Here is a 14340-nt window from a genome sequence, read left to right on the forward strand (position 1 = left end):
GGGCACATACCTCACACCGCACACACACACACACACACACACACACGCACACACACGCACACACACTCCTTCTTTCTGCGAGTTAGAAAATTAGTAGGGGCCCCTGGGAGCTGCAGGTTTCCTAATCATGTCTGCACCTAAGAACAGTAGGGTCTTGTCTGGCTCTTCTTATGAACGGTCCCCCAGCCCGGACTCCCCAAGGTCCATGCGACCTTCACCCAGCTTCTCCCTCTCCCCTATCAGAAACTCAGGCTTAAGGGGAAGCTCCTCACCAGGGATCCGGAGCTACCATTCACCATCCCCTAGGGCTTCACCACACTCACCTCTGTCATCACCAGAATCCCACAAGCTCCCATTTCCCTGTCCTCACCGTGATGGGCAATCAATGAAGCCTTTGGGCTCTCCCGTGTCCTCCTCTGAGGATTCCTCAGAGTCCCCACGTTCATCAATAATATACCACATGTTCTTACTGCCATCACCCAGCAGCTCACCCCCAGCTCTCGGGGGGTCTCCTGTGTCTCCCAGCTACTCTCCAAACAACCCCAGATTTCAGCTGGAGTCAGCCCCCCACACCCAGGAATCACCGACAAACTCACGAGCCTCACGGTGCTCCACCCCTGTGTCTTTCATCTCTTCACCCCCAGGCCTCAGGGACTCTCCTGTGGCTCCCAGTTACTCTCCAGCCATCCCCAGGTTCCTGCGGGAGTCAGCCCCATGCACCCAGGAGTCCCCCAGAGACTCACACGTCTCGGGAGAATATGAGCGGTCCCCCAGCCCTGACTCCTCAAGATTCATGCCTGCCTCACCCAGCTTCTCCCTCTCCCCTCCCAGAAACTCAGACCCAAGGGGCAGCTCCTCACCAGGGATGTGGAAGTACTCTACATCACCCCGCAGGGCTTCACCACTCTCACATCCATCATCAACAGAACTCCACAACTTTACGTTTCCCTTTCCTAACCAAGCAGGACAGTCACTCATGTCATTGTGTTCTCCCGTGTCCTCCTCTGGAGATTCTCCACAGTCACCTCATTCATCAATAATATACCATATGTTCTTACTGCCATCATCCAGCAGCTCACCCCCAGCCACCCATGACTCGCCTGTCTGTCCCAGCTACTCTCCAACTACGCCCAGATTTCAGCGGCAGTCTCTACCCCACACCCCAGAAACACCTACAAACTCACAGACCTCAGTGGGATCCTCGCCAGTCTCTCTCACGTCTTCACCCCCAGCCCTTACGGACCCTCCAGTCTGTCCCAGCTACTCTCCAACCACGCCCACATTTCAGCGCGGGTCAGTTCCAGGAACCCAGGGATCACCACCAAGCCCACCACTTTCACTGAGTTACTCCCCAGTCTCCAGCACGTCTTTATCTCCAACCCTCAGGGACTCGCCTGTCTGTCCCAGCTACTCTCCAAACACGCCCACACTTCAGCGGGAGTTCGTTGCAGGCACCCAGAAATCACCACCAAACTCACCAATTTCACTGCGTTACTCCCCAGTCTCTCTCATGTCTTCACCATCCCTCAGGGACTCTCCCGTCTGTCCCAGCTACTCTCCAACCACGCCCACATTTCAGCTGGAGTCAGTTCCAGGCACCCCGGACTCACCACCAAACTCACCAGTTTCACTCAGTTACTCCTCAGTCTCTAGCACGTCTTTATCTCCAACCCTCAGGGACTCTCCTGTGTGTCCCAGCTACTCTCCAACCACGCCCACACTTCAGCGGGAGTCAGTTCCAGGCACCCAGGAATCACCATCAAACTCACTAATTTCACTGCGTTACTCCCCAGTCTCTCTCATGTCTTCACCATCCCTCAGGGACTCTCCCGTCTGTCCCAGCTACTCTCCAACCACGCCCACATTTCAGCTGGGGTCAGTTCCAGGCACCCCGGAGTCACCACCAAACTCACCAGTTTCACTGAGGTACTCCCCGGTCTCTCTCATGTCTTCACCCCCAGCCCTCAGGGACTCTCCTGTGTGTCCCAGCTACTCTCCATCCATGCCCAGATTTCAGCGGGAGTCCGTTCCAGGCACCCAGGTGTCACCACCAAACTCAGCAGTTTCGCTGAGTTACTCCCCAGTCTCTCTCATGTCTTCACCCCCAGCCCCCTGGGACTCTCCTGTCTGTCCCAGCTACTCTCCCACCACGCCCAGATTTCAGCGGGAGTCAGCCTCCCACACTCCGGAATCACCTACATACTCACAGACTTCACTGAGGTCCTCCCTGGTCTCTCTCAGGTCTTTGCCCTCAGCCCACAGGGACTCTTGTGTCTCTTTCAGCTACTCTCAAAACTTCTCTAGATTCCAGCTGGAGTCAGTTCCAGGCACCCACGATACACCACCGAACTCACGAATTTCACTGACTTACTCCCCAGTCTCCCTCATGTTCTCACCCCCAGCCCTCAGGGACTCTTCTGTCTCTCTCAGCTACTCTCCAACCATCTCCAGATTGCACCTGGAGTCAGCTTCCCGCACCCAGGAATCATCTACAAACTCACGGACCTTACTGCCACCCTCCCCCATTTCTTTCACCTCTTCACCCCCTGCCTTAAGGGACTCTCCTGGGCCTCCCAGCTTCTCTCCAGCCTTCCCCAGATTTCTGCCACAGTCAGCCCCAGGCACCCAGGGCAACCATAGACACTCACAGGCCTCACGAGACTATCTCCCTATGACCTGTACCTACACAGGGATGGCTCTCACGCATCCCTCAGTGACCCCAAACCCATCTCCACTTACACTCAGACACTCCCAGGGCCTGACAGCTACTCGCCGTTATTGTCCTTCAGTTCGAAGCCCTGGCCAATCTACTAGCCCACATGACGCAGTTACCTGGCCACTTCTCCACGGTTCCCGTGAGGGCCCCACGCCCAGCCGCACAAGAGCTCCTCCTGCATTCTGTCCTCACACGCAGGCATGTCCATCTACTTGCTACTGTCACACTCTTGCCAGCAGAAGAGGCCCCTGTAATGGCCGATATCACCACCCAGTCTATCCTCACCCCACAGCTGTGCAGCGGGTCCCTCCTGCTGGCCCACGTGGCTGCCAGAGCCCATGCTGGCACGATGCTCCAGCAGGTCGGCGTCCCTGCGGGCCACACTACCGGTGACATGGCTAGCATGACCCTCCTTCCTGGCAGTGACACTGTTGATGTGAACCCCAGTTTCACATCTGTCATTTCTAAATAGGACCATTTTCCCTTTTCGCTCTCCCTTCCTTTCACAGGGCTTTTCGTTCTCTCTGTTTCTGCCTCCGTTTCAGATATTTACTCACCTTTTTCTCTCTCACTATGTCTGCCGTGGTCTCCATGAGAGTGCGCCACTTAAGATTCCCCCATTAAAAGTCATGAATTGAGTGGCTTTTAGTATACCTGTGGTTGTGCACATTCAATTATAATTCGCAATCCATTGTAGAACGTCTTATCACCCCCGACCAGAGAAAAACCCTGTAGACATTAGTCACTCCTCATTCTGTCTCAAACCCTCTCCCTGACCCTCAGCCCTAGGTAGCAACTACCTAGTGCCATCAATCCCATATGCATAGATTTCCATATTGTAGACATTTCCTATAAACGGAATTGCACAATAGGTGAGCTGTTATGACTGACATAACACGTAGCACAATATTTTCAAGATTCATCCACATTGTAGGCTTACCCACAGGGGGAAACCATTTTTTTGGGGGGTTTTAGTAACACCGGGTGTTTTCTCCTTCCTTTCGTCCTTCTTTCCTTCCTTCCTTCCTTCCTTCCTTCCTTCCTTCCTTCCTTCCTTCCTTCTTTCCTACCTTCCTTCTTTCCTTCCTTCCTTCCTTCCTTCCTTCCTTCCTTCCTTCCTTCCTCCTACTTCTCTCTTACTCCTTCTGCCCTCTCTCTTTCATATGCCTTAGGTGCATCCCACATTCTGCATTTTTTTGGGGAAATCCACGACAGGTGCAGGAAGATTGTGTTATTGTAACTATTTACCGCTATCTCTCTTTCACGGCTCTCCATCAGTTGTGAACATCTATTGGTCTATCCCAAGTCACTAAGCATATGTTTATTAGGTACACCTGTTTTTCCTTATACAGCTGTTTCTGGAGTCTAGGGTCGCATGCTCATAAACCCAGTGTAACTCAGAAACGCATCTAATCGTCCAATAAACCCATCATAACGTGGAAAAATCATAAATCAAACCATCATAAGTCACGGTTTGTCCGTGGATATGGGCGTCATCAATTCCATTGTATTCAGTCATGCTGTACACCATTAACCACGGCAGACTGACTGGGAGTGGATATTGATACCATTATAAAAGTCAGTTATTAGAGGGATACTTCTTTAACCTGACTGAAGAACTGATCTAATGGCTTTAGTCGAGTGCATGATTATGTGAGATGTTTTGAGACAGAGTAGTACATTTGTGAATGAAATTTTCTGGCTTTTTTTCACTTAGTAGGAACCATTGTGTGTGGAAAAGTGAGAAAGTTGCTTTCTGCTGTAGAGTCTGGCATTCATTGTAGATTTAAGCTTATTTTTCTGGGAGCAAATCTTATTCAATAAAATACTACTCTTTATACTAAAAAAACAAAAACAGTGGTGATGTGTGGTCATTATCCTCAGCAAACTAATCCAGGGAAAGAAAACCAAACGCCACATTCTCACTTATAATGGGAGCTGAAAAAGGAGATCACATGGACACAGGAAGGGGAACAACACACACTGGGGCCTTTCGGGGGGCAGAGCGTTAAGAAGAACAGCTACTGCATGCTGGGCTTAATGCCTAGGTGATGGGTTGACAGGTGCAGCAAACCACCATGGCACACGTTTACCTTAGTAACAAATCTGCACATCCTGCACATATACCCCAGAACTTAGAAACGAAACGAAACCAAAGAAAACGAAAAAGCAATAGCAAAACGCTAAAGGCAAACTAAAGTTTCAAACTCAGAACGTGACAGACCAATGTTGGGTTCAAATCATGGTTCTCAACCCAGGTGCCATAAGGTCAGGATAAAGAATTTGATTACATATTGTAAATAAGACATGCAGCAAATGACCAGAAAGATTATTCTCAACATATGTGTGTCTTCTAATTCAATGGTGACGCTACCTACCGGGACATAGCATTAGATTCCAAAGGGCCGGGTCCCGCCACACAGGCCTCCCACACTAATAACAATGGGAAGCCCTACGTGGTTTTACCTGTGCTTCTCAGCAACTGGCTATAAATCAGGTTGCCACCACTCCCAGATTTAGTTGCATTCATTTGCTGGAAGAGCTCACAGCACGCAGGGAAGCACTTACATTTGCCGTTGTATTTTAGCGGACATTGCAAAAAGTTCAGAAATTAATGTGGGGCCGGGCATGTGGGGAGGGGCGCACTACCTTCCAGGAAGTGTTATCCAGAAGCTCTCTGATCCCAGTCCTTTTGGGTTTTTATGGAGACCTCATTCTATAGGCATGATGGGTTAAACCATAGGCTATTGGTGATCAACTCCACCTGAGGCTCTCAACCCTCCCTGGAAATTGGGGTTGAGGCTTTGCCATTCTCAGTCTGACTAAAAGAATTTACCCAAACGGAATTTTGAAACAGATGAGCATAACTGGAATCTTAATTAGATGATTGGATTATCTGGAGCCACACCTTGATATTCCTAACCCGAGCACCCTCATCCAACGAATGCTCCACCCAACTGGCTCCCAAGTCTCTACGTGGTTCCAGAGCAAAAGAATGTTTATACAACGCATATCTCCACCTTTTCTTCAAAGTCTTTTCGCTTACACGGAAAGACTTCTTAAACTGCCATGCATCAGGGTCAGGGGGAGGTCTTGTTACAACGCAGATCTGTGGATCTCCGGGTTTTGATTGTGGCAAGGATGCTGCTGGTGTCAAAACCACAACGTGGGAACCACAGAACCACTAGTTGGTTTTCAGTGTTTCAGTGCATACAATTCCTAACATATCTGGCCAAGAAAACTTGTAAGTTCTTAGCTTGTCCCAAAGGTGGCGCATGAAATCAAAGCAGGAGAACAGTTTCCCACGAGGTGTAGCCTGGGAAAGTTGGGGGTGACTGATGGAAAGGAGGAGTGAAGCTCCGCCCTTTCCGCTGCTAGGCTGCGCCCGAGGCTATTTAAACCCACCCTGGCTGGCCTGTACTCAGATCTTCGCGGAGCGGATCAGCGGCCGGAGCGTTTGGCGGACTCTGCGTGGACTTGGAGCTCACAGCGTCTTGCGACTTGGAAGCGGATTCAGAGGACAGGACAGAACACTTGGGCAAGTGAATCTCTGTCTGTCTGTCTGTCTGTCTGTCTGTCTCATTGGTTGGTTGATTTCCATTTTCTTAAGGGGCACATACCTCACACCGCACACACACACACACACACACACACGCACACACACGCACACACACTCCTTCTTTCTGCGAGTTAGAAAATTAGTAGGGGCCCCTGGGAGCTGCAGGTTTCCTAATCATGTCTGCACCTAAGAACAGTAGGGTCTTGTCTGGCTCTTCTTATGAACGGTCCCCCAGCCCGGACTCCCCAAGGTCCATGCGACCTTCACCCAGCTTCTCCCTCTCCCCTATCAGAAACTCAGGCTTAAGGGGAAGCTCCTCACCAGGGATCCGGAGCTACCATTCACCATCCCCTAGGGCTTCACCACACTCACCTCTGTCATCACCAGAATCTCACAAGCTCCCATTTCCCTGTCCTCACCGTGATGGGCAATCAATGAAGCCATTGGGCTCTCCCGTGTCCTCCTCTGAGGATTCCTCAGAGTCCCCACGTTCATCAATAATATACCACATGTTCTTACTGCCATCACCCAGCAGCTCACCCCCAGCTCTCGGGGGGTCTCCTGTGTCTCCCAGCTACTCTCCAAACAACCCCAGATTTCAGCTGGAGTCAGCCCCCCACACCCAGGAATCACCTACAAACTCACGAGCCTCACGGTGCTCCACCCCTGTGTCTTTCATCTCTTCACCCCCAGGCCTCAGGGACTCTCCTGTGGCTCCCAGTTACTCTCCAGCCATCCCCAGGTTCCTGCGGGAGTCAGCCCCATGCACCCAGGAGTCCCCCAGAGACTCACACGTCTCGGGAGAATATGAGCGGTCCCCCAGCCCTGACTCCTCAAGATTCATGCCTGCCTCACCCAGCTTCTCCCTCTCCCCTCCCAGAAACTCAGACCCAAGGGGCAGCTCCTCACCAGGGATGTGGAAGTACTCTACATCACCCCGCAGGGCTTCACCACTCTCACATCCATCATCAACAGAACTCCACAACTTTACGTTTCCCTTTCCTAACCAAGCAGGACAGTCACTCATGTCATTGTGTTCTCCCGTGTCCTCCTCTGGAGATTCTCCACAGTCACCTCATTCATCAATAATATACCATATGTTCTTACTGCCATCATCCAGCAGCTCACCCCCAGCCACCCATGACTCGCCTGTCTGTCCCAGCTACTCTCCAACTACGCCCAGATTTCAGCGGCAGTCTCTACCCCACACCCCAGAAACACCTACAAACTCACAGACCTCAGTGGGATCCTCGCCAGTCTCTCTCACGTCTTCACCCCCAGCCCTTACGGACCCTCCAGTCTGTCCCAGCTACTCTCCAACCACGCCCACATTTCAGCGCGGGTCAGTTCCAGGAACCCAGGGATCACCACCAAGCCCACCACTTTCACTGAGTTACTCCCCAGTCTCCAGCACGTCTTTATCTCCAACCCTCAGGGACTCGCCTGTCTGTCCCAGCTACTCTCCAAACACGCCCACACTTCAGCGGGAGTTCGTTGCAGGCACCCAGAAATCACCACCAAACTCACCAATTTCACTGCGTTACTCCCCAGTCTCTCTCATGTCTTCACCATCCCTCAGGGACTCTCCCGTCTGTCCCAGCTACTCTCCAACCACGCCCACATTTCAGCTGGAGTCAGTTCCAGGCACCCCGGACTCACCACCAAACTCACCAGTTTCACTCAGTTACTCCTCAGTCTCTAGCACGTCTTTATCTCCAACCCTCAGGGACTCTCCTGTGTGTCCCAGCTACTCTCCAACCACGCCCACACTTCAGCGGGAGTCAGCTCCAGGCACCCAGGAATCACCATCAAACTCACCAATTTCACTGCGTTACTCCCCAGTCTCTCTCATGTCTTCACCATCCCTCAGGGACTCTCCCGTCTGTCCCAGCTACTCTCCAACCACGCCCACATTTCAGCTGGGGTCAGTTCCAGGCACCCCGGAGTCACCACCAAACTCACCAGTTTCACTGAGGTACTCCCCGGTCTCTCTCATGTCTTCACCCCCAGCCCTCAGGGACTCTCCTGTGTGTCCCAGCTACTCTCCATCCATGCCCAGATTTCAGCGGGAGTCCGTTCCAGGCACCCAGGTATCACCACCAAACTCAGCAGTTTCGCTGAGTTACTCCCCAGTCTCTCTCATGTCTTCACCCCCAGCCCCCTGGGACTCTCCTGTCTGTCCCAGCTACTCTCCCACCACGCCCAGATTTCAGCGGGAGTCAGCCTCCCACACTCCGGAATCACCTACAGACTCACAGACTTCACTGAGGTCCTCCCTGGTCTCTCTCAGGTCTTTGCCCTCAGCCCACAGGGACTCTTGTGTCTCTTTCAGCTACTCTCAAAACTTCTCTAGATTCCAGCTGGAGTCAGTTCCAGGCACCCACGATACACCACCGAACTCACGAATTTCACTGACTTACTCCCCAGTCTCCCTCATGTTCTCACCCCCAGCCCTCAGGGACTCTTCTGTCTCTCTCAGCTACTCTCCAACCATCTCCAGATTGCACCTGGAGTCAGCTTCCCGCACCCAGGAATCATCTACAAACTCACGGACCTTACTGCCACCCTCCCCCATTTCTTTCACCTCTTCACCCCCTGCCTTAAGGGACTCTCCTGGGCCTCCCAGCTTCTCTCCAGCCTTCCCCAGATTTCTGCCACAGTCAGCCCCAGGCACCCAGGGCAACCATAGACACTCACAGGCCTCACGAGACTATCTCCCTATGACCTGTACCTACACAGGGATGGCTCTCACGCATCCCTCAGTGACCCCAAACCCATCTCCACTTACACTCAGACACTCCCAGGGCCTGACAGCTACTCCCCGTTATTGTCCTTCAGTTCGAAGCCCTGGCCAATCTACTAGCCCACATGACGCAGTTACCTGGCCACTTCTCCACGGTTCCCGTGAGGGCCCCACGCCCAGCCGCACAAGAGCTCCTCCTGCATTCCGTCCTCACACGCAGGCATGTCCATCTACTTGCTACTGTCACACTCTTGCCAGCAGAAGAGGCCCCTGTAATGGCCGATATCACCACCCAGTCTATCCTCACCCCACAGCTGTGCAGCGGGTCCCTCCTGCTGGCCCACGTGGCTGCCAGAGCCCATGCTGGCACGACGCTCCAGCAGGTCGGCGTCCCTGCGGGCCACACTACCGGTGACATGGCTAGCATGACCCTCCTTCCTGGCAGTGACACTGTTGATGTGAACCCCAGTTTCACATCTGTCATTTCTAAATAGGACCATTTTCCCTTTTCGCTCTCCCTTCCTTTCACAGGGCTTTTCGTTCTCTCTGTTTCTGCCTCCGTTTCAGATATTTACTCACCTTTTTCTCTCTCACTATGTCTGCCGTGGTCTCCATGAGAGTGCGCCACTTAAGATTCCCCCATTAAAAGTCATGAATTGAGTGGCTTTTAGTATACCTGTGGTTGTGCACATTCAATTATAATTCGCAATCCATTGTAGAACGTCTTATCACCCCCGACCAGAGAAAAACCCTGTAGACATTAGTCACTCCTCATTCTGTCTCAAACCCTCTCCCTGACCCTCAGCCCTAGGTAGCAACTACCTAGTGCCATCAATCCCATATGCATAGATTTCCATATTGTAGACATTTCCTATAAACGGAATTGCACAATAGGTGAGCTGTTATGACTGACATAACACGTAGCACAATATTTTCAAGATTCATCCACATTGTAGGCTTACCCACAGGGGGAAACCATTTTTTTGGGGGGTTTTAGTAACACCGGGTGTTTTCTCCTTCCTTTCGTCCTTCTTTCCTTCCTTCCTTCCTTCCTTCCTTCCTTCCTTCCTTCCTTCTTTCCTACCTTCCTTCTTTCCTTCCTTCCTTCCTTCCTTCCTTCCTTCCTTCCTTCCTTCCTCCTACTTCTCTCTTACTCCTTCTGCCCTCTCTCTTTCATATGCCTTAGGTGCATCCCACATTCTGCATTTTTTTGGGGAAATCCACGACAGGTGCAGGAAGATTGTGTTATTGTAACTATTTACCGCTATCTCTCTTTCACGGCTCTCCATCAGTTGTGAACATCTATTGGTCTATCCCAAGTCACTAAGCATATGTTTATTAGGTACACCTGTTTTTCCTTATACAGCTGTTTCTGGAGTCTAGGGTCGCATGCTCATAAACCCAGTGTAACTCAGAAACGCATCTAATCGTCCAATAAACCCATCATAACGTGGAAAAATCATAAATCAAACCATCATAAGTCACGGTTTGTCCGTGGATATGGGCGTCATCAATTCCATTGTATTCAGTCATGCTGTACACCATTAACCACGGCAGACTGACTGGGAGTGGATATTGATACCATTATAAAAGTCAGTTATTAGAGGGATACTTCTTTAACCTGACTGAAGAACTGATCTAATGGCTTTAGTCGAGTGCATGATTATGTGAGATGTTTTGAGACAGAGTAGTACATTTGTGAATGAAATTTTCTGGCTTTTTTTCACTTAGTAGGAACCATTGTGTGTGGAAAAGTGAGAAAGTTGCTTTCTGCTGTAGAGTCTGGCATTCATTGTAGATTTAAGCTTATTTTTCTGGGAGCAAATCTTATTCAATAAAATACTACTCTTTATACTAAAAAAACAAAAACAGTGGTGATGTGTGGTCATTATCCTCAGCAAACTAATCCAGGGAAAGAAAACCAAACGCCACATTCTCACTTATAATGGGAGCTGAAAAAGGAGATCACATGGACACAGGAAGGGGAACAACACACACTGGGGCCTTTCGGGGGGCAGAGCGTTAAGAAGAACAGCTACTGCATGCTGGGCTTAATGCCTAGGTGATGGGTTGACAGGTGCAGCAAACCACCATGGCACACGTTTACCTTAGTAACAAATCTGCACATCCTGCACATATACCCCAGAACTTAGAAACGAAACGAAACCAAAGAAAACGAAAAAGCAATAGCAAAACGCTAAAGGCAAACTAAAGTTTCAAACTCAGAACGTGACAGACCAATGTTGGGTTCAAATCATGGTTCTCAACCCAGGTGCCATAAGGTCAGGATAAAGAATTTGATTACATATTGTAAATAAGACATGCAGCAAATGACCAGAAAGATTATTCTCAACATATGTGTGTCTTCTAATTCAATGGTGACGCTACCTACCGGGACATAGCATTAGATTCCAAAGGGCCGGGTCCCGCCACACAGGCCTCCCACACTAATAACAATGGGAAGCCCTACGTGGTTTTACCTGTGCTTCTCAGCAACTGGCTATAAATCAGGTTGCCACCACTCCCAGATTTAGTTGCATTCATTTGCTGGAAGAGCTCACAGCACGCAGGGAAGCACTTACATTTGCCGTTGTATTTTAGCGGACATTGCAAAAAGTTCAGAAATTAATGTGGGGCCGGGCATGTGGGGAGGGGCGCACTACCTTCCAGGAAGTGTTATCCAGAAGCTCTCTGATCCCAGTCCTTTTGGGTTTTTATGGAGACCTCATTCTATAGGCATGATGGGTTAAACCATAGGCTATTGGTGATCAACTCCACCTGAGGCTCTCAACCCTCCCTGGAAATTGGGGTTGAGGCTTTGCCATTCTCAGTCTGACTAAAAGAATTTACCCAAACGGAATTTTGAAACAGATGAGCATAACTGGAATCTTAATTAGATGATTGGATTATCTGGAGCCACACCTTGATATTCCTAACCCGAGCACCCTCATCCAACGAATGCTCCACCCAACTGGCTCCCAAGTCTCTACGTGGTTCCAGAGCAAAAGAATGTTTATACAACGCATATCTCCACCTTTTCTTCAAAGTCTTTTCGCTTACACGGAAAGACTTCTTAAACTGCCATGCATCAGGGTCAGGGGGAGGTCTTGTTACAACGCAGATCTGTGGATCTCCGGGTTTTGATTGTGGCAAGGATGCTGCTGGTGTCAAAACCACAACGTGGGAACCACAGAACCACTAGTTGGTTTTCAGTGTTTCAGTGCATACAATTCCTAACATATCTGGCCAAGAAAACTTGTAAGTTCTTAGCTTGTCCCAAAGGTGGCGCATGAAATCAAAGCAGGAGAACAGTTTCCCACGAGGTGTAGCCTGGGAAAGTTGGGGGTGACTGATGGAAAGGAGGAGTGAAGCTCCGCCCTTTCCGCTGCTAGGCTGCGCCCGAGGCTATTTAAACCCACCCTGGCTGGCCTGTACTCAGATCTTCGCGGAGCGGATCAGCGGCCGGAGCGTTTGGCGGACTCTGCGTGGACTTGGAGCTCACAGCGTCTTGCGACTTGGAAGCAGATTCAGAGGACAGGACAGAACACTTGGGCAAGTGAATCTCTGTCTGTCTGTCTGTCTGTCTGTCTGTCTCATTGGTTGGTTGATTTCCATTTTCTTAAGGGGCACATACCTCACACCGCACACACACACACACACACACACACGCACACACACGCACACACACTCCTTCTTTCTGCGAGTTAGAAAATTAGTAGGGGCCCCTGGGAGCTGCAGGTTTCCTAATCATGTCTGCACCTAAGAACAGTAGGGTCTTGTCTGGCTCTTCTTATGAACGGTCCCCCAGCCCGGACTCCCCAAGGTCCATGCGACCTTCACCCAGCTTCTCCCTCTCCCCTATCAGAAACTCAGGCTTAAGGGGAAGCTCCTCACCAGGGATCCGGAGCTACCATTCACCATCCCCTAGGGCTTCACCACACTCACCTCTGTCATCACCAGAATCTCACAAGCTCCCATTTCCCTGTCCTCACCGTGATGGGCAATCAATGAAGCCATTGGGCTCTCCCGTGTCCTCCTCTGAGGATTCCTCAGAGTCCCCACGTTCATCAATAATATACCACATGTTCTTACTGCCATCACCCAGCAGCTCACCCCCAGCTCTCGGGGGGTCTCCTGTGTCTCCCAGCTACTCTCCAAACAACCCCAGATTTCAGCTGGAGTCAGCCCCCCACACCCAGGAATCACCTACAAACTCACGAGCCTCACGGTGCTCCACCCCTGTGTCTTTCATCTCTTCACCCCCAGGCCTCAGGGACTCTCCTGTGGCTCCCAGTTACTCTCCAGCCATCCCCAGGTTCCTGCGGGAGTCAGCCCCATGCACCCAGGAGTCCCCCAGAGACTCACACGTCTCGGGAGAATATGAGCGGTCCCCCAGCCCTGACTCCTCAAGATTCATGCCTGCCTCACCCAGCTTCTCCCTCTCCCCTCCCAGAAACTCAGACCCAAGGGGCAGCTCCTCACCAGGGATGTGGAAGTACTCTACATCACCCCGCAGGGCTTCACCACTCTCACATCCATCATCAACAGAACTCCACAACTTTACGTTTCCCTTTCCTAACCAAGCAGGACAGTCACTCATGTCATTGTGTTCTCCCGTGTCCTCCTCTGGAGATTCTCCACAGTCACCTCATTCATCAATAATATACCATATGTTCTTACTGCCATCATCCAGCAGCTCACCCCCAGCCACCCATGACTCGCCTGTCTGTCCCAGCTACTCTCCAACTACGCCCAGATTTCAGCGGCAGTCTCTACCCCACACCCCAGAAACACCTACAAACTCACAGACCTCAGTGGGATCCTCGCCAGTCTCTCTCACGTCTTCACCCCCAGCCCTTACGGACCCTCCAGTCTGTCCCAGCTACTCTCCAACCACGCCCACATTTCAGCGCGGGTCAGTTCCAGGAACCCAGGGATCACCACCAAGCCCACCACTTTCACTGAGTTACTCCCCAGTCTCCAGCACGTCTTTATCTCCAACCCTCAGGGACTCGCCTGTCTGTCCCAGCTACTCTCCAAACACGCCCACACTTCAGCGGGAGTTCGTTGCAGGCACCCAGAAATCACCACCAAACTCACCAATTTCACTGCGTTACTCCCCAGTCTCTCTCATGTCTTCACCATCCCTCAGGGACTCTCCCGTCTGTCCCAGCTACTCTCCAACCACGCCCACATTTCAGCTGGAGTCAGTTCCAGGCACCCCGGACTCACCACCAAACTCACCAGTTTCACTCAGTTACTCCTCAGTCTCTAGCACGTCTTTATCTCCAACCCTCAGGGACTCTCCTGTGTGTCCCAGCT

This window comes from Pan troglodytes, chromosome 15 (assembly GCF_028858775.2).
Source record: "Pan troglodytes isolate AG18354 chromosome 15, NHGRI_mPanTro3-v2.0_pri, whole genome shotgun sequence".
NCBI lineage: Eukaryota > Metazoa > Chordata > Mammalia > Primates > Hominidae > Pan > Pan troglodytes.